At 47.2% G+C, this 19,709-nt stretch overlaps 1 protein-coding gene across 4 annotated transcripts in view; it reads right to left on the bottom strand.

The window, feature by feature from the left end:
• Window positions 1-19,309, bottom strand: part of CEP112 (centrosomal protein 112) — a 2,536,355-nt gene extending 2,517,046 nt beyond the window's left edge. For all 4 annotated transcript variants that reach the window (XM_085617276.1, XM_085617275.1, XM_085617278.1 and 1 more), the window contains exon 1: window positions 19,191-19,309. The gene's annotated coding sequence lies outside the window, so the exon portion shown is untranslated. The remainder of the gene's footprint in view (window positions 1-19,190) is intronic.
• Window positions 19,310-19,709: the final 400 nt, after the last annotated feature.

Genomic DNA, 19,709 nt, shown 5'->3' with positions numbered 1-19,709 from the left:
TGGATGGTCTGGAGTTTGCCTAGCAGGGATTTGTTGATTTCAACATAGAGGGCGTTTCCGTAGTCCAGTCTGCTTGTTATGAGTGTGAGGGCGACGGTCTTCCTGGATTCATGGGGGATCCATTTGAAGGTCTTGCAAAGGATGCGGAGTGTCTTGAAGCAGGGAGGCGACGACGTTGATTTGGCAGGTCATGGTGAGGGAGGAGTTGAGTATAATACTGAGGCTCCGGGCGTGGTCCGTGGGGTGGGTAGGTTGCTGAGGGCGGTGGGCCCCCAGGTGTTGTCCCAGGCTGAGGGAGTGGGTCCGAGGACGAGGACTTCGGTCTTCTCCAAGTTGAGCTTGAGACAGCTGCTGCTCGTCCAGGATGCAACGTCTTTCATTCCTTCCTGGAAGCTGAGTCTGGGCATTGGGTTCCTTCGTGAGACAGAGGATGAGCTGGGTGTCGTCAGCGTAGGATACTATTCTGAGTCCATGCTGTCTGACAATGGCGGCGAGGGGGGCCATGTAGATGTTGAAGAGCGTGGGACAGAGCTACGATCCTTGGGGTACTCCGCAGTTGATCTCTGTGGGTTTGGATTGGAAGGGCGGGAGTCTGATCCTTTGGGTTCTGCCGGTGAGGAAGGAGCGCAGCCAGTCGAGTGTGGTTCCTTGTATGCCGGAGTCGTGAGTTTGGCTGTGAGAATGCAGTGGGAGACGGTGTTGAAGGCTGTGGAGAGGACTAGTAGGATGAGGGCAGCGGTGGGGCCTTGGTCGAGGAGCGTGAGGATGTTGTCTGTGGCGGTGAGGACGGCAGTCTCGGTGCTGTGGTTGCTGAGGAATCTGGATTGGGAAGGGTCGAGGAGGGCGTTCTCCTAGATGAAGTTAGTCAGCTGGGCGTTGGCGATCGTCTCGGTGACTTTGGCCGTGAAGGCAAGGAGAGAGATAGGTCAGTCGTTTTTCAGTTCCGTTGAGTCTGCAGAGGGTTTCTTGAGGAGGGGCTTGACTTCTTTGCGTTTCCAGTCGTCTGGGAATGTGCCGAATTAGAAGGTGGCGTTGATGGTGCGTCGTATCTCAGGCGCTATGGTGGCAGAGGCTCTGTGGAAGATGTGCGTCAGGCAGGGGTCAGTGGGGGCTCCTCAGTGAGTGCTCTTCATGGTCGTGGCAGTATCTTCAGTGGTGACCGTGGTCCAGGAGGTGATGTTAGGCTGGCTGTCGTCGCTGGGGAAGGGGTGGTTTCTAGAGTCTGTTCGCTGAAGTTGTCATAGAAGGACTTGATTTTCAGATGGAAGTAGGAGCCAAGCTTGTTGCAGAGGTCCTGGGAAGGTTTGACGTCTGTGGCTACTCTGGGGGGTTTGGTGAATTCCTGGATGATGCTGATGAGTTCTTTTGAGTTGCTGGAGTTGGCGAGGATTTTGTTTTGGATAAAGATCCTTTTGGTGGATCTAAGGAGTTGGTGGTATTCTGACATGGCGTTCTTGTAGGTGGTATGTTTTTCAGTGGTTTTGCTGTTCCTCCACTGCTTCTCGAGATGTCTGCAGGTGTGTCTTGTTTCTTGGAGGTCGGTGGTGAACCAGATAGCCTTCATGGGGCGCTGTCTGTCAGGGATGCGGAGGGGGGCGCGCAGTTGGTGATCGAACAAGAAATCAACAACCATATGAAACTTTACACCATTAAACCTGTTCAAGGTCCCACACTGTGGGATTCCCCCAATGTCCCTATTCCCAATAAACAAGCAGGAGGCATGGACATGCGCCAAACTAACCAGGCAGTTCAAAGAGAGAGACATCTTGCTCCGCAAATACAAGATATGATTCATCAGCTGAATGATGCCAGAGTCTTTTCTAGCCTTCTAGCCTTGGTCTAAACAAAGGCTGCCATCAATAGGAGTTGGCAAAAGAATCAAGATATATATATGGGGGCGTGGCTAGCCACAGAGGAAGATAGCTGCTAACTAGAAGAGCTCCGGGCTGCCCAGGAGCAATCCCCTGAAATCCTACTTTACATCCTGTATAACTAGCGCAGGTTCGCTTAGAACTACAAAGCTGTGGCCCTCGGTTGGCTGGCTAAGATGCGCCGCTGAAGTGGAGTGAGGATATATAACTGCCTCATGTCATCGAAAGAAGATGGCGGCCGGGGCCGATCCGGGCCTGGAGAAACAAGGCTCTACTGTCCTTCCCCTCGGAAGTGGGGGCACGCCTCCTGCCCCTGGAGGCGATCAGAGACGCGAACTGCCTGCATGGATGGCTGCGGAGGTCCCGGGGAGGATGGCCAGAGACTGCTGGCAACACTGGTGGGAAAGAGACGGTGATGAGAGCCCTGGCGAAGCCTTGCGCTGCTGGGAATTGGAGAATTATTTTATTTTAATTTTATTTAATGCATTTTTATATAGCGCGGACTTTACCCAAAGGTGTCAGAGCGTTTCACAATAGAACCAAGTATGTTACATGAGGAGAGCGTTACAAAATGTACATGTTACAGAAACAAACGAGAAACAAGAAGAGGTAAAATAAAGCAATAGATGGCAGTCACTCAAAAACACACAAAGCAAAAACACACCAGGATGACGATTGTCCAGGCATAGATTACAAATTTACAATAAAGAAAGAACTTCCATAAGGGACTTGAAGAGGGGTGTCTTTGGAAGAGAAGAGATTTGAGGTCAGTTTTGAAAGTCCGAGTAGAGGTCGTGGTACGCAGTAATGGAGTAAGCGAGTTCCAGATTCTCACCGCATTGCCAGAGAAGTATTGAGCCATCGGTCTTTCCCTCTTGAAGGTGGGGGGGCTCAAGCAGTAACTTTTCTGCATTACGAGATGGTCTAGAGCCTCCAGAAATGTTCAGTTTATTCGCCAGGTATTCGAGGGGAGGAAGTATGCAAGGCTTTGTGGGTGATACAGGCAGTCTTGAGATTGCACTTGCCTCGATGGGAAGCAATCGAAGAGAGGACAGAATGGGTGTGATCTGGTCACTTTGTTTGGCCCCAAATATAAAGCGAGCCGCTGAATGGAGAAAGGATTCAAGAGGGGAAAGGTGGGATTTGTGGTGGACAGCAAGAAGAGAATTGCAATAATCCAATCTAGAGAGAACCAGAGATTGGACCAGGGTTTTTAGTTCTTGTTCCGGAAAGAAACGTCAAATCCCCCAGAGAAGGCGCAGTGGGTATTGTGCATTCTTTGCAATGGAGTTAATGTGGGAGAGTAAATTGAGCCTTTTGTCAAGTATGACACCAAGGGATTTTGCGCTGTCGACAATGCGAGGTTTATTGTTGAGTAACGTCAGCTGATCCATCCAAGATTGAACAGGAGGAGGAGAGAGAGCGGTAGAGAGGAGGAGGAATTCAGTTTTGGAAGGATTCATAATAAGTTGATGAGCTGACATCCAGATTTGAATAAAGTTGAGAGTAGAGTTCAGGATTGAGATATCGTGTGCGGAGGACACCTTAAGGTAGTTTTGAGTGTCATCAGCATAGAGATGGTAGAGGATCCCAGATTTACTTAGGAGATTTCCCAATGGTTCCAAATAGAGATTGAACAAAGTGGGTGCGAGGATAGAACCTTGAGGGATGCCTTGACCTACCACCAATGGAGACGAAAGACTGTTAGCTATCTTGATCATTTGGGATCTGTCCGCGAGGAATGAGGCAAACCATTTAAGCACTGTGCCTTTCAGGCCCATTCTCTGTTGAAGAGTGTTAAGGACAATGTTGTGATTAACAGTGTCAAAGGCTGCAGGGGGGTCTAGAAGAATCAGAATACAAGACTCCCCTGAATCGGGTATATGCAGCGCACTGTCGATCACTTGCAGCAGGGCTGTTTCAGTGCTGCAGTTTTGAATGAACCCAGACTGGAATTTGTCAAGAAGATTATTATCCATAATATGTTTGGAAAATTGTTTTGCGACACATTTTTCTGTGATTTTCGCAAGACAGGGGAGGTTGGTGATGAGGCAGTAGTTATTGAGGTTGTTTGCATCAGCTAAGGGTTTTTTAAGGAGTGGAGTAACTTGTCCTGTTTTAAGGGCAACAGGAAGGGAGCCTTGGCTGAGGAAGAGGTTAACCAGACAGGTCCAGTAGCAAAGAGTATGGGTGTACAAATCAATGGCAATGTCAGAAGGGATCGGGTCGTAGGAATGGTTAGAGGGTTTAGTTTCGAGGATGCATTTGAGGAGGGCATCTTCAGAGATGAAGTCAAAGTTTTGCCAAATGACTAAGGATTTGCGCTCCTCCAAAGAGGTAGGAAGAATGACCTGATCCACCAGTGATTTCACTTTTTCATCAAAGAATGAAGCCAATTCTGCTGCTTTCTTTGTAGAATTGTCAAGCTTGATGGTTGGGGGAGAGCAGTTTGGATTTTTGTTGAGGTAAAATAGTTTTGTGGGTCTGTTTTTAGCTGAGTCGAGGAGGGTTCTGAAGTGTGATGCTTTTTCATGGAAGATGTGTTTGTGGTATTTGGATCTTGCAGAACGTAGAATAGAAAGATTAGTGGTGGACGGAGATTGTCTCCAATGTTTCTCCAGTCATTCTCAGGCTCTTCCTTTCTTCATAAAGGGATTTATTGAATCATGGTGCTGAAGGAGTAGGCCGTTTCCTTTTGCTTTGAAGTGGAGCAACATTATCAATTTTGTCTGCAAGGACTGCGAGGCATTGGGGGGTGAGATCGTTGACATCCAAGTTCAGGTCTAGCTTTGGAACTGAAAGCATAGCAGAATCGTGTGTCAAGGTCAATGGTTTTAGTGTTACGGAACCAGGTAGTAGTCCTTTTAGGTTGCCCTAGAGTTATAAAGTGTGAAAGGTGAAGAGAGAAGGGGATGAGGAAGTGGTCAGACTAGTCTACCTGAATAGGAATAGAAGTAGTAAGCATGTCTGCTTTAGAAATAACAAGGTCAAGAATTGAGCCCTTAGAGTGTGTAGTTTCAGTGCAATGTTGGATGAGATCATTTGCTGAGAGAAAAGTGGCAAGCCTATTGGCGGCAGAGTCTTCCAAAGAGCCCCAGTGAAGATTGAAGTCTCCCAGGAAGATCTGTCTGTCACTTTGAGAGTATTGGTCGCTGATGAAGTCGGTGAGTGCCTCCAAAAAGAGCAGACACTAGGCGGGTGATAAATGGCATGAAATCTGAGGGGTGAGCAGTGTTGCACTTGAAGCTGCAGAGACAGGCATTTGAATGTACGAAAGGAGCTGTTAGGGAAAGCCTTAAGTTGGAGGGAGTTTCTGAAGATGATTGCAATACCTCCCACAACTTTGTCTGTTCTGTCATTTCTAAGGATAGAATAGTCGGTGGGTAACAGAAGATCAAACATAGTATGAGAGGTGTCGTTGAACCAGGTCTCAGTGATGAAGTGAAGGGTAAGATTGTGGCGAGTGATGGTGTCAGAAATTTCAAGTTTGTGTTTAATTGCAGATCTGCATTTGTGGAGCAAACAGCGCAACTCAGTCAAGACTGTTTTGGTGACGGGGGCATAGGGGCTTCTAGGGGTGATAGGGATTATGTTCCTGAATGAGGGTGGCAGGGTAGAAGGAGGCTGATGTTTAGTTCTCATAGAAGAGATGGTCGGAATAGTGTACAGAGTAGAGTTACTTGGAGAGGAAAGTGAAGGGGGTTGCATTAGAAGTCTTGTAACTAGCCAGTAAGTTAGTGATGTCTGCACAGGACAGATTGTGATTGGCTTTTTTGGGGCGCGGGAGCAAGGTACTCCTCGGGAGTTTGGGAAAGTGAGTATCTGCAAAGGGAATAGGGTTGTTAGGAAAGGTGGATAACTTAGTGCTTAAGAGTGAGATGGTAGCTTCAAGGTGGGAAATAGAGGAGATCCTAATTTATTTTCCAGAGAGAGTAGAGCTGAGCACGGAAAGTTAGGAGGTTCGATGGATACACGAGGGTGTGCAATTGGCAAGGGAGGGCAGGGAGAGGTGGGGGTCGGGGGGATTGGGATGCACGAGTAGAAGGTGGGGATGGATGGGGGTTGAGAGAGGTTGTTGGTGCATCTGAGGTGGAGTGAGAGAGTTAACTTTGCTGATGGTGAGCAGAAGGGAAGAATTGAGATCATATTTAGGAGGAGACAGGTGAGAGACGAGGAGGGAGGGCGGAATGCAGGGAGAGAAGGGAGGGGAGTCATAGGATGCCCGGAGTGATGGGGAGAAGAGAGGAGAGGGGGCTGGAAAGGTCCCGTAAGCTAGGAGAGGTGAATGTAAGGGGACCGGCACCAGGCAGAGTGGGGGGGATTGGACTAGAGGGTAGTTGAAGAACGAATATGATTCTGCTAGGTCCGTTGGAGGGAAAGGGAAGGAGGTACTGAGGAGGGATACAAGGTTGTGCAGCAATAGTGTAGGAATGGGGGGATGAAGAGAGATGAGAGGTGTTTGAGGAGAATTCGGGGTACAAGGAGAGGGGGAGAGCGTATAGGGAAGAAGAGAAGGGGCGAGGGGGAAGGTATGGAAAGGTAACCGGGATAACTGGTTGTAAGAAAGATGGATTAAGTAAGGGGGTGGTGTACCAGGAAGGTGTAGAGTGGAAAATGAGTGAGTTAGCCAGAGGTACGGCTGGCGAGTTGAGGGGAGGTACACATTGGGAGGGGGGGAAGAGAGGAAGTGGAGGGAACAGTGGAAAGGGGGGCAGAGGGTCGGCCTGAGTCTCCCGGGAGAGCGGCCTATTGGAGTATAAGCGTGTCGGGGGGATAGGGAGAAAGGGGGGGGAGTTAGATGAAGAATCAAGGGAGATCACAGTAGCAGGAGTGGGACGTAGGGAATGGAGGAGGTGGTCAAAGAGAGAGAGACAAGTGGAAGCGGGTCTGGAGCCGTGACACTGCGGCGGACCCTGACAACATAGATCTGGGGATGGGCCAGTGAGTCAAAGAGACCGCCGGGAGAGACCTGTTGCCAGCCCTCGATTCAGGAGCTGGAGAGACAGCGGGCCTAGGTCCACCACACACGTGGAGGCTGGGAGTTGAGAACCGAGGCCCCAGAGGGGCGAGACTGTGGGGGGCCCCACAGGAGGTAAAGGGGAATTCCCCGGGACACCCTGATACCGCTGGCGCCGCTATGAGGGAGACAGCGGCAGCGCCAGGCGTAGTGAGACCACATGAGAAGGGCCCCCGGAGGATTGAATGGCATAACAGGGATGCCTGGAACACCTCGGCGGTTGGATCTGGTGCCCTGGTTGGGGCCCTGACTGCTCCAGAAGCACCTGCTTAAGAGACTGCACCATGTTGGTTGGGTGTGGCGTGACTCTTTTGCCCTGTCCCAGAGAAAAATAGCTATTCCAGGGTCTGCATGGACAGAGCTGGTCCTTTGGGGGGCCTTTGGACGGCGCACGCTTAGGGTGGGCTAACTGGAGGGCTCTCCCTGAACCTGTATGGCCCCACTAATATCTAGGTGGCGGGCCGCGGGGAGGGCCATACGACCGCTTACTGGACGGCCGAAGGACACGCAAGTGGTCTGGACGAGAGCTGCGGAGCCTGTGGGTATGGTGGTGTGAATGGTGGTCATCCCCGACTGAGTCCCCAGGAGGTAGAACTTCCAGGTGTGGAGGACGGACGGGGCAAGGGCCTGTGAAATGGTGAAGGGCTGACCCCAAAGGCCTCTGTACACAACAACTTTGGCAAAGGTAAGAATGCTCACTGCAGGAGGCCAGACGCAGGGAGCAGATGATGGAGGCAGGAGGGGAGCCGCAAGGAGAGGGGAGCCCTCCCTGCAATCCATAATGGCTGCCTTAAAGAGCTACGAGGATCCATAGCATCTATAGAGACCAAACTGGATGCAGTAACGATAGATGTCAATCTGCTCCGGTCCAACTTTCAATAAATAACTCCGAAAAAGTAGCAGAGACACAAATCAATGGATTGCTCTTCACAACAAAACGGCTTGAGGAACAAGTGCAAACCTTAACTAAGCAGAGCACTGCTATGGCCGGCAGACTGGAGGACGAGGCAGGGAGGGCGACGAGGAATAACATCAAAGTGCTGGGGGTCCATGAGGGCTCTGCATGCCCAGCGCCAACCAAGATGTCAGTCAAACTTCTCGGTTGAGAGTGCATAGAGGACTGCCTCTTCACCCTCCCCCTCAGCCTGAGGCCCCACCGCGAAGAATAATAGCATGAAGTTTGAACTAGATGCAGACAGCTAGGACACAGGGGACCTGTACCTTGGAAACGCGGTGATCTGCATTTTCCCAGACTTCACCTTACAAGTACAGTGCCAATGGAAAAGCTCTGATGAAATAAAAAGGGCTCTGCGGGTCAAGGAGATGATATACATGATGCTCATTCCTGCAAGGCTCAGGGTCATCACGGACAGGGAAACATGGCATTTTACCACACCGGAGATGGCATGGGACTGGCAGGAGGACTGGACAGTGGTCAGGAAGGGGGCTGCAGGCCAGCGAGAGCTGCATTCCTTTCCATAGGACACGACACATGAGTAAAATCTCTGGGACCCAGTAAGGGGGTTTTGACAATTACGAGTGGGAAGGGATGCAGTGCATTCTTTTTAGAATAACAAAGCCAGGAATGGGAGGGAGGACACAGATGGGAGTTAACCCATGGGGGTTAGCCAATCAAATGGCAGCTTTACAAAGAAGGAGCGCTACTGGGTTTTCTTTCTGAAGGTATATGAGATGTTATATCATGTTCATATTAGATATCCGTAACACCATTGATTGGGTGACTACAGCCCACTCTAGTTATCAGATATTTTATTTGGGGTGACAGGCACTTTGTAAGTTGGGGGAGTGGGTAGTGCAAAACTGACAAAGCAGAGTTGGGAAGTATGGGTGGTTATCTTTGAATTCTTTTTTACAGAGGCTTCAACGGTATTTGATCCTTCTCTTAAAAGAGGGAGGGGGGTGGGGACTGGTAATTTCCTTGACAACCTGAGTGAGTTCTGGGAAGGAGGCAGCCCATGTGTGGGGAGCAGCATGGATATCCTGGATGGCTACAATGACTGGGACACACGACACGTCTCATAGGTTGACAGTATGGTCCTGGAATGTTAATGGCCAGGGAAGCAACATTAAACGTACACCAGTCCTACAATACCGAATTTGCTACGGCCCGATGTACTATTGTTACAGGAGACGCACCTCAGGGGCAACCATTACAGAGCCCTAGACAGAATGGGATAAGAACAGAAGGCCCACGCTAGGTACACAACCAACTTCTGTGGAGTGGATATCCTCATAAAGAAACCAGAGCCCTTCGCTCCTCACAAGGTATGTCATGATACACATGCTTGCTATGTGGCGCTTAATGGGAGGACTGAAGTGTGCAGTCATCGATAAAGGACTTAGAGAGGCAGGCATGGGAGGTGTGGGGGGAGAGCACTGCCACCAATTACAACTTTCCAAAGAAGACCTGAGAGCCTTGGCAGAGGTTCAGGCACGAAAACACGCGATGCAGCGTCGCCTATAAGATGTAGGCGATAAGGACGGCAAACTTTTGGCATGGCTTGACAAGCGAATTAGGGAGAGAACATGGGTACTCGAGTTACGAGATGAGCACATAGACATTCGTACAGCAAATGCAGAGATAGAGGAGGCCTTTGCCGCCTACTATGAGACCCTCTATGCATCCCAGATCTCCATGATGGGCATGGACTGCGCAGATCTCCTTAAAGATATCGCCCTTCAGGCGCTCACTGGAGAGGAGTGTGAAACCCTGGAGGAAAACCTAATGGAAGAGGAGCTGGCGCAGGCATTGCGCAAGCTCAAATCAGGGAAGGCACCGGGCCCTAACAACCTACTGGTTGAGCTGTTCAAGGGGCCTGCAGACATCAGAACTAAGCTAATGTTAGCAATGTTCCTAGAGGTGAACAAGGAGGGTTGCCTACCTGAGGACCAGAGAACAACGATCATAGTGGTAATTCACAAAGAGGGCAAGCCACCGGAGGATTGCGGGTCATATACACTGATATCCCTGCTGAACACAGAAGCCAAAGTACTAGCTAAGGCCTTAGCGACTAGATTGCGGTGATCCTCCCCTCGATCATTCACCCTGATCATTTGGCTTCATATCCAACAGAAACACCCGACTTAATCTCCGACGCTTGTACGGAGTGCTTTACCTGACCGAGTCGCAAACGGATGAACAGTCGGTCTCAATGGCCCTAGACGCCAGGATGGTATTTGACTCCATTGAGTGAAACTATGTTTGTAGTGCTGGACAGGCTGCGCTTCGGGCCGAAGTTCTGTGCGTGGATCAGGTCATTTTACAGAGCCCCCATGGCCAGGGTGCAAGTAAACGCTGCCTGCTATCCCCCTTGATGTTCGCCCTGGCTCTCAAGCCCGTAGTGCCGTGCATCCATCAGGACCCCTTGATATAGAATATCGATGCGCCAGGTGGATGGGAGGAATGGATCTATCTCTATGCAGACGACATCCTGCTATACGTCACGCGCCCCAAATTCTCAAATGGGAGCATTTTGCAGGTGTTCCGCATTTTTGGGAACCACTCCGGCTATGATATGATAAAATTATTTATAGAGCGCACGTTCACAGGCGGTTTCTTGGCGCTTAGCGGAGGGGTAGACATATGCAGTGAGAGTTAATTAGTTATAGGCCTGGGAAAAGAGCCAAGTCTTAAGGGATTTCCTAAACTGGGGGTAAGAGGCAACCTGGCGCAATTCGGGGGGGAGAGACTTCCAGAATTGGGGCGCTAGGGTGTTTTTTTCGTTTGAATAAACAAGGGGTCAGTAGATTCAGGCTAGAAGAGCATAGTTCGCGAGAGGGGGCATAGCGCTGGATTTTGGTAGCAATGAAAGCAGGTCCATGGGAGGACAAGGCAGCCGCTGGTTCACTGGGAGCCTATGGCGGTTTTTAAGCAGGGGTTTCGCGTGGTGAGATTTTGGCTGGCCGTAGACAAGCCTGGCGTCTTGATTCTGTACCATTTATAGCCGGTGCGATTAGTATGCAGGGATACCGGCGTACAGTGAGTTGGCGTAGTCGATGCGCAAGATTACTAAGGCCAGCGTGACTTGGGTAGGGGCTTCAAAGGATAGGAATCTGCTGATTTTCCGGATTCTTCGCAGGTGGAAGAAGCAGGCGGAGACCACTGAATTAATCTGGGCCTTCATGGTGAGGTCACTACTGATTGTTACACCTAGGCTTTTGACAGAGCAGACTGGGGAGGGTGGGCAGCCCAATGAATGGGGCCAGAAGATAGAGTTCCAAGGATTGGCAGGGGTCCCTGTGAGAACAAGCTCCGTCTTATCGGGGTTGAGCTTTAACTGGTTTAAGTTCATCCAGTTGCTGATGAAATTCATGGTCGATTGGAACTTCTCTATAGAGGAGAGTGACGTGTCAATGATGAAGACAAGTTGGAGATCATCCGCGTAATTAAAAGTGACTACTTCTCTCTTCCGAAGATCTAAGATCACGGGAAAATATATAGATTAAAAAGAAGAGGGGAGAGAGAAGAGTCCAGGGGGACCCCGCAGGTCAGTCTTTTTATCTCAGAGGAGAAATTGGCGAGACGAACCGCCTGGAAGCGATCTTTGAGGAAGGAGGTGATCCATTGTAGCAGTGGCCCCCGGATGCCGGCGCTCTCGACCCGGTCAACCAATAAATTGTTGTCTACAGTGTCGAAAGCTGCCGACAAATCCAGGAGCACTAGTGCCTGTGTGGTGTTTTGATCAGCCCCCTTCCTGAGTTCATCGTGGACCGCCAGAATAATGGACTCCGTGGATTGTTCAGGCCTGAAGTCCGCTTGATGTGGGTCTAAGCAGTGGGAAAGTTCCACAAATGTGCTCAGGCAGTTAGCTACATGGGCCGCCAAAATTTTTCCCAGGAAGTGTAGCAGCGATATTGGGCGGAATTTACTGAGTACAAGAGGGTCAGAGCCTAATTTCTTTAGGATAGGTACGACTTCCGCGGTCTTGAAGAGGTTGGGGACAATGCCCGTGGAGAGGGAGTTGTTGAGGAGTGATAGGGGAGGTTCGGGAAGATGGAAGAAAACCATCTATACTATTAACAGGTCCAAGTTGGTGATATAATCACTGTCTGAGGCTGCCCCCGTCTACCCTGGGACTGCCGAGCTATGGTGTTACCGGAAGGGTTTCAGTACCTGGGGGTATATGTCTCACGGGCTCCCCGGGAGTTTCTTCGGAGGAATAGCACCCCCTAATTGTAGAGGCTCAGAGGGGACGGGACACATTGGGGCAACCTGCCGCTTATATTGATGTGCAGAGCGGCCGTCTACAAAATGATGAGTCTACCGAGACTACTTTACATCGAGTAGAATACAGCCAATAAGATTAATTGGCTGTCAGTAAGAGCATAGACCAAGAGGTCCGCAGGTTACTGTGCAAGGGGGAACCCCTAGAATAGAGCTGACCAAGTTACAGAGGGGAGGTCTACGACTGGAGGCTAGCGATTCCAGATATCCTGAAATACTACTTGGCCTCACAACTCCTGGTCATTAACGAGGGGGTGTTTGCGGACCACCGGGATCTGGCATTTAGAGTAGATAGGGCGTTCATGTGCCGAGGAGGATATGAGAGACTCCTCTACGGAGAGGGTGGCGACAGGGGCATGCAGCAACACACTACGACAGTAATTTGAGTCTGGAGAGAGGCCACGCAGTTTCTAAGATGGAGGGGAGACTTACCCGGCTAACGCCACTCTGGCACAGCAGTCTGCTGCTGGAGGTGGGTGGTCTGGAAGGATTCTCGAAATGGGAGCTCATAGGCATAGAACACCTGGGAGATGTCAAGCCTTTATAAAATTCGAGGACCTCAGTACAACCTGGTAGAATCCAAGCGTTTTAGATACCTACAGCTAGGGCACGCCCTTCATTGCCATCTGCAGGACGGTGAGCAGATACCCGAGTCCTCCCCTCTAAAGGATCGGATACTTACCAAGGCACTGACAGAAGGGAGAGTGTCAACGATATATAGGTTATTAGCATATAATTCCCTGGACTCACTGGGCCCCTTGAGGCAGGCGTGGGTGGAAGCTCTAGGAGAGTTTGAGGACAAGGACTGGGAGGAGGCCCCCCAGAGCCCGTGGGAGATCGCTATCCAAGTACGATTCAGTCTGGTCCAATTTAAAATACTGAATAGGACTTTCTACTCAAAGACATTGCTTAGCAAGATTGGCAGAGTAGAGTCTCCGCCCACTTGTGCAGAGCTACTGGGCCAGGGTGACACCTAGGATGGCCAGTCTCAAGGCGATGGAGCTCCCTCTTGATGCCAAGTGGCTCCTCCTAGGGATTAAAGGGGAAGAGAACTGGCCAAGGTACACAGAGATTTGGCTAAGGCTGGCAGCTGGAGTTGCCAAACGTAACACAGCGAGAGCATGGGGGCTGCAGTCCTACTGGGCATTGCAGAATTTGGGACCGACTTGGATTGGTGCCAGAGGGCAGGACAGGTGATATACAGGGCAAGAGGCTGCCCAAAAAAAATGGAGAAATTATGAAGGGCATGGAGTAAGTATAGGGGGTTAGGGGAATTGGATGCTGGGGGACAGTTGGGCCAATGTTGTAATTGTATTGGCTGTAACAGTGCAATTTTTGCAAGGTTGAGAAATACTGACTAGTCGTATGATGCACTATTGTTAGGTGTATGTGTAACGACTGTTAATCCTCTCTACACCACGTGATGTACAAAGCTTATGTTTTTCAATAAAAAGAACTAAAATAAAAAGAATCAATATATTTAACCAATTTTGCCACTCACTGTGGTTTATACCGCTATAAAAGACTCTGTTTTGGTGTCTCATCATCTTTCAAGAAGAGATAGGAAAAGTCATAAATGGTATCCATATTTGATTCAACGACAGAAACAGCTACTACTGTACTGGTGTGCGTAAACGAATTTGATTCTGCCGTTAATACAGCCTGCCAAGCATTGCAGGATGCTAATGTAGCACTCAAAAAATTCAACTCCACCCTTTCCCACCTTATAGCATGAGGCCAGGCCCCAATAAGGTCACTGATTTGACATAGACACCACCCTCAGAGAATGTCTCTAATCATCGCTCCTTTGTAGGGCTTACCAGCTACTATGTTAAGTACCTGACAGATTACGCCACAATAACAGAGCCTTTGAAGAAACTCACACAAAAGGGAACTGCATTTATGTGGTCTTCAAAGTGTCAGCCTGCATTTCAAAGCATCAAAGTCAAAATAACAGCTTACGTACTATGATACATCCATAGCCACTCAACTGACGGTAGATGAGAGTCCTAGGACTTGGAGCTTTTCCAGCTCAGAGAGACACTTACCCTGAAGCACCTAGGCACATGATTGCATATACCAGTCGCAGTCTTACCAACTTGGAGGAGAACTATTCATAGGCCAGGAAAGAATCCCTGGCTGTAGTGTGGGTCTGTGAGCACTTTCATCTTTTCCTGTATGGAAAATCCTTCACAGTTGTTTCAATATTTATCAACCCAAAGGCCATAATGCCGCCCTGCATTGAGATGGGGTTTACATTTGCATGACTACTGATTTAAAATAATTCACAGACCTCACAAAAAGAAAAATACTGCAGAGTTTATAACATGTTTTCATATAGAAAGTTAAGACATATGTCACTAAACAGTCACGTCCCTGAACCCTGAAACTTCGAAAATACACGTATCCAGACAAGACCCCACTATGTGTGTCGTAAAGCCTCTGATCAAGTCTCAAGGACAGAATTAACTAGAGAAGATTCATAATTTATATCCCCCAGAGTAAAATGAACATTATAAAATGTATGGGAACTGCTAGCGTACCTTCAGAAAGGACTGCTCTTGGGGGACACCGAATGGTTATTCTCAAGTCACTGCAAAGTCATATCATAGACCTTGCACATGAAGCACATTGAAGAGGGGTGGTCACAAACCAACTCCTAAGGCAGAAGGAGTGGCTTACGATCTAGATTGATGAATTGAGTAGAATGTCAAAACATGTCATATCTTCCAGGCATCGAGCAAAGATAGAGGTCTAGAATCTGTACAGATCTCCAAGATCACCACGCAAGAGAAGAAAAACGTTGCTGTGACTTCTTTGAGCCCCTACCAAGCAGTCAACATTTATTTGTGGTCATCAATTAATGTTCAAGGTTTCCTGAAGTAATGGCTGTACCCTGCACTTTATAAGATGTAACCATTCCTGCGTTAACAAAGTATTTTAATAATTTTGGCATTCCTGCTGTTTTGAAGTCTGATAACGGCTCCTCCTTTTCAGGAAAAGAATTCAAAGATTTTGCAAAAGAGTTAGGCTTTAAGTAATGAAAAATCACAGCTTTGTGCCGCAGGCCAGTGTTTTAGTTGAACGTTTTATGGCCACTCTGAAGAAGTCTTTCCCAAATAGCCAAGATGTCTCACTAGTAACTACCTGAAGTTTTGTGTCAGATACTACTGGACTACAGAGACACTCATAGTACCACCGCTGTGTCTCCTGCTGAACTGATGTTTGGTTGGAAAATCCACACAACCCTTCCGCATCAAAGGGAAGACGATAAATCCCAAGTACCACAAGACATTGAGATGCTGTTGCCAAGAATAAAACTAAGCAATATGTAGATAAACAATGAGAGTCCCAGGTCTCCCACTTACAGCAAGGTGATCTAGTAATTGCATAGTCATTAATAAGAAGGTTTAAGAACTTTTACTTATGTGATTATTGACATAAAGGGTTCCATGATCACCACCTGGAGGCATGGCCACACTGTCTTTCACAACTCTTTGTATTTCAAAACCCTGCAGGGACAAGAGTGTGGAGAAGTTATGGCTGATAAGGATCAGGGAGACGGCTATGACTCAATTTGAAAAAATTATGGGTGCAAAGGTTCTAACAGTGACTACCGACCACCTGATGAATGGTTCAATAACAACTACTCTTGTTCCCCCAATAGGCCTTCTGACATTTCGCCACTTCTGTATTGCAACAGGATTTCAGTCATGATGCTTTTGTGGCAACACATGTGACCACTTCACAATGGTTGCGAGCAAGCACATAAAGGCAATACAGTACACTGGGGGGCCTCAACATTTTGAATAGGTGCGCACTGAAACTAGAATTGCTCAGAGGCAGATACATGAGTGTTCAACACCATTTCAGATAGTTTGACACCTGAGTGACAGCAGCAGTAGGATTTTCAGGGTGGCAATATATCTCAGTGAGTTGAGCACCCTCTTCAGAATTCTGTCTGTAACATACATGTAACTCATGCCTTAGCTGTTCATGTTCTGTGAACGATGAAAGCTGTACATCTCTGCCGGATCTGTTCTGCTGGAAATTGAAGTTTGCAAGTATTTCCTTCATTGAGAGGGAATCTCACTTTCCTACTACTACTACTATCTGCCCTGTGAAGGGGAAAGATCCTGCTGGGGCTACCATAGCTGCATCTCTGAAGGAGGGAAGCTTGCACTGTTTGTCTTCTTGGAGTAGTTGTTCTACGAAGAGAGGCATTTCAACTGGTATTGCACTATCTTACAAAAAAAATACACTTTCCTAACATGCCCACAATGGTTGCATCCTCAACAGACCCCAAAACATCTCATCACGGTTATGGATTTAAATGAATTTATATGCTGTAACCAAAACAGTGTCAATGGAGGGTAATCCACTGATACTCAAGGGGTAAGAGAGGTTAGGGAATGGATACCTCCTCCCAACTAGAAATCTGCCATCCTATATGTATCTATCCAAAACTACGCTCTAGAAGTAAAAAATAATCCTTACTTGGCGAACACCGCAGATTAGATATATAAATATATATATTAGGAACAGTTAGCTGTCACCTTCATGCTTTGTAAAAAAGGAGAATACTTATCTCCCTTCTTCAGGTATGAGAAAAATTCCGCCCTAATCGGGGGAATTACTGGTATCTCATGGATAGCAGCGCGGGCAGCCTTGTAGTCGCACGTACTTCAAAGGTCCTCACCCGTGGATGACCTATTTGGTCTCTAGCAAACGCCAGGATAGACAGAGACCAAAGGTTACGGCTAACTGTTCCTTCAACATATATATATGGAGTGAATCACTGTCAACGCCAGGGAGCGAACCATTTGAGCCCTGATGAAAGCCCAGGACACTTGAGGCCATAATGTTTGGGCTGAAACATGTTGGCAGACTATTAGGGCCATAGGACCATTACTCCAAGAAAGACCCGTTTTTAATATCCACTACGTCCCCGAGAATAAAAGGGATACCTGGAGAACGTAGTAGGATTTTTATCTTTTAAGTCCCCCTGGCCTACATCTCCTAAGAGCTCCCTGAAATACGGTCGAGCCCACCCTGATCTTTAGGAGTCAGGGTGAACCCGATGATGAAGCATGACACCAATAGGGTGTGTGAGGGTTAAATAACAAAATAATTTGTGTTTCTTTCCCCAATCTGCGGTGTTCGCCAAGTAAGGATTGATTTGACTTCTAGAGCGTAGTTTTGGATGGATACATATAGGATTATGAATTTATATGCACCTTGCCTCAAAATCCCAGCATACAAGAAAATAAAAGTGGGTGGTACATCTTTCTCTGTTCAAGCAGCCAAGCTATGGAATTCATTACCCGCAAACATAAGATCCACGGATTACTATTTTACCTTAAGAAGACTACTCAATAGTTGGCTCTTTCCTACATGGCCACCATACTCAAAACACAAATGTACAGCATATGCCTCTGTATGCTAAACATTTATAGTTTGATTATGTGCATGTGTTTAGATATGCCCCTTTCTTAGTACAAAATATAAACTAAAGTTTAAAAATATATACATATTCTTATAGGACTGCTTCACAAATGTATATATTGCTTATGGTTAGAATATATTATTAATGTATGGTTAACATGTGTATACATCATTGCATAATTTACATATAAGTTATTTAAATATATGCTTAAGCGTCTCTGCTCTTTTTATTTTAATCTAACAAAATGTGTGATAAGTTAAATAAGTTATTTGATCAGATGCATATGGGAATCTGTTTTAATATTTTATCACAATGTGTAAATATGGTCATAACAATTGTATCTATAAAGTGCTTCACTATTGAAATATTGGGGAAAATATCAAATGAAAATACACAGATATAAATAAAAATGTTAAACAATAAAACTATTCATACAAATACACAACAAAATTGGTTTATGTATAGCAACACTTGAAAGTCTGAGTTTATATGTATCCATACATGCAAATATGGAATTTTATATAATTCAACTTTCTCTCTTTATTATTTTCCATATACATGTATACCTTTCTATGTGGTTAAGTATCTATAAATGTATTATATTGCTCCTTGTGTAGGGAAAAAATAAAAAGAAAAAAATAAACTTAAACTCTGTCCAGTGCACTATTCTGTCTCATCTAAACTCACAATATATCCTCTTCCTCCACTCTCTGACTCACCCAAACATCATTGTACTACTATCTCACAATAACCTTTTTCAGACTCTTCCATCCTCTATCCCACCTTTGACTCTCCCCAAACCTCCTTTTACTGCTACGATCTCCTAAATAACACTCTCTAGACTCTTCCCTCCTCTGTGCCTCCGCTGATGCTTCCCATCCCTAATAACTCTTCTAGACTCTTCCCTCCACTATCCCTCCTTTGACTCATCCCAACCCTCATTTTACTATTATAGTCTCCCAAATAACACTTCTTAGACTCTTCCCTCCTCTAGCCCTCCTTTATCCCATTAAATCTATGAGACTCACATGTCCATTGCTTGAATTAACAACGTATATTTCCCTATACTAATTCACCACTAATCCACTTTGGGTCCCAGAACTTAAAGGAAAAAAAACTGGACAGGGAAACCAGAACACACGTGAACCTGGGAAACTTGGCAGCTATGAGGTGATTCCAGGTCATTATAGATAGGCTGGCAGGCAAGCAAGCAGAAGATACATGTCCTGAGTCAAGAAATTTTCTAAAATCTAGAACGAGTTTTATGAACCCGTCACTCAAAGGTTACTCTCAAATTGAGAGCCTGGTGGCAAAAAGTATGACGCTTTTCCCGAAAGCTCCTTGCAAAACACAACCATTAAGAGATGGATCTTTGAGTGAAGAGTGATGGGTGTTTTACAATAAACATAGAAATTGCATACATCACTAATGTACTGCGTTTAGTATTCAATGACACGTTGAGTTTGAATGATCCGGCCACTTCTTTATAATTTGTATCATATTCGTCAGTAACGATTTTGGTGCTTTACATACACTTATGCAGTGGTTTGAAAAATGTGCACATGACAACCATCCTAAATCATACGGGAGGCAACAGGACGTGGATCTTACCTCCCGTTTTCGAACAGAAGAGCTTAAACACGAATGACAGTACTTCGCTTCCGAATCTAAGCAACCAACTTCAACATGGGGAGTCAAGGAGAAGTAATCAGTGAAGCTGATTTTGAACTGATTGACAAGTTTAGGGGCGATATGTTCTACGATTGGTTAAGAAAAAAATGGCCCGCCCCAAATAGGACGACCTATCTATCCCCAAAGAAACCGCCACTTCTATTGCACCGGAAGAGATTGCTATGCTATTCCGGAAGATGTTGCCCTGCCTCCTATGAGCCGGTCTTGCAAGCTAAGCTCCCTGAATCGGTGCAGTTGTGCGGGCAGACAGAAGGGCACTGTGAGAATCATATTCTAGTCCGTGCAAAGAAGCTTTGCCACCTAGATAAACAGGAGTGCTGCGTGACAGGGGCTCTGCGTGGCACCATGAGCGGGGAACGGACATTTAGATGAGGTTATTTAGGGCCGACAGTAACGGCTGAGCTGATAGGAAATGGCAGTGCTGTCGAGAAAAAGTGA

Source organism: Triturus cristatus, chromosome 7 (genome assembly GCF_964204655.1).
Source record: "Triturus cristatus chromosome 7, aTriCri1.1, whole genome shotgun sequence".
NCBI lineage: Eukaryota > Metazoa > Chordata > Amphibia > Caudata > Salamandridae > Triturus > Triturus cristatus.
This window is presented reverse-complemented; position numbering and strand designations above follow the sequence as displayed.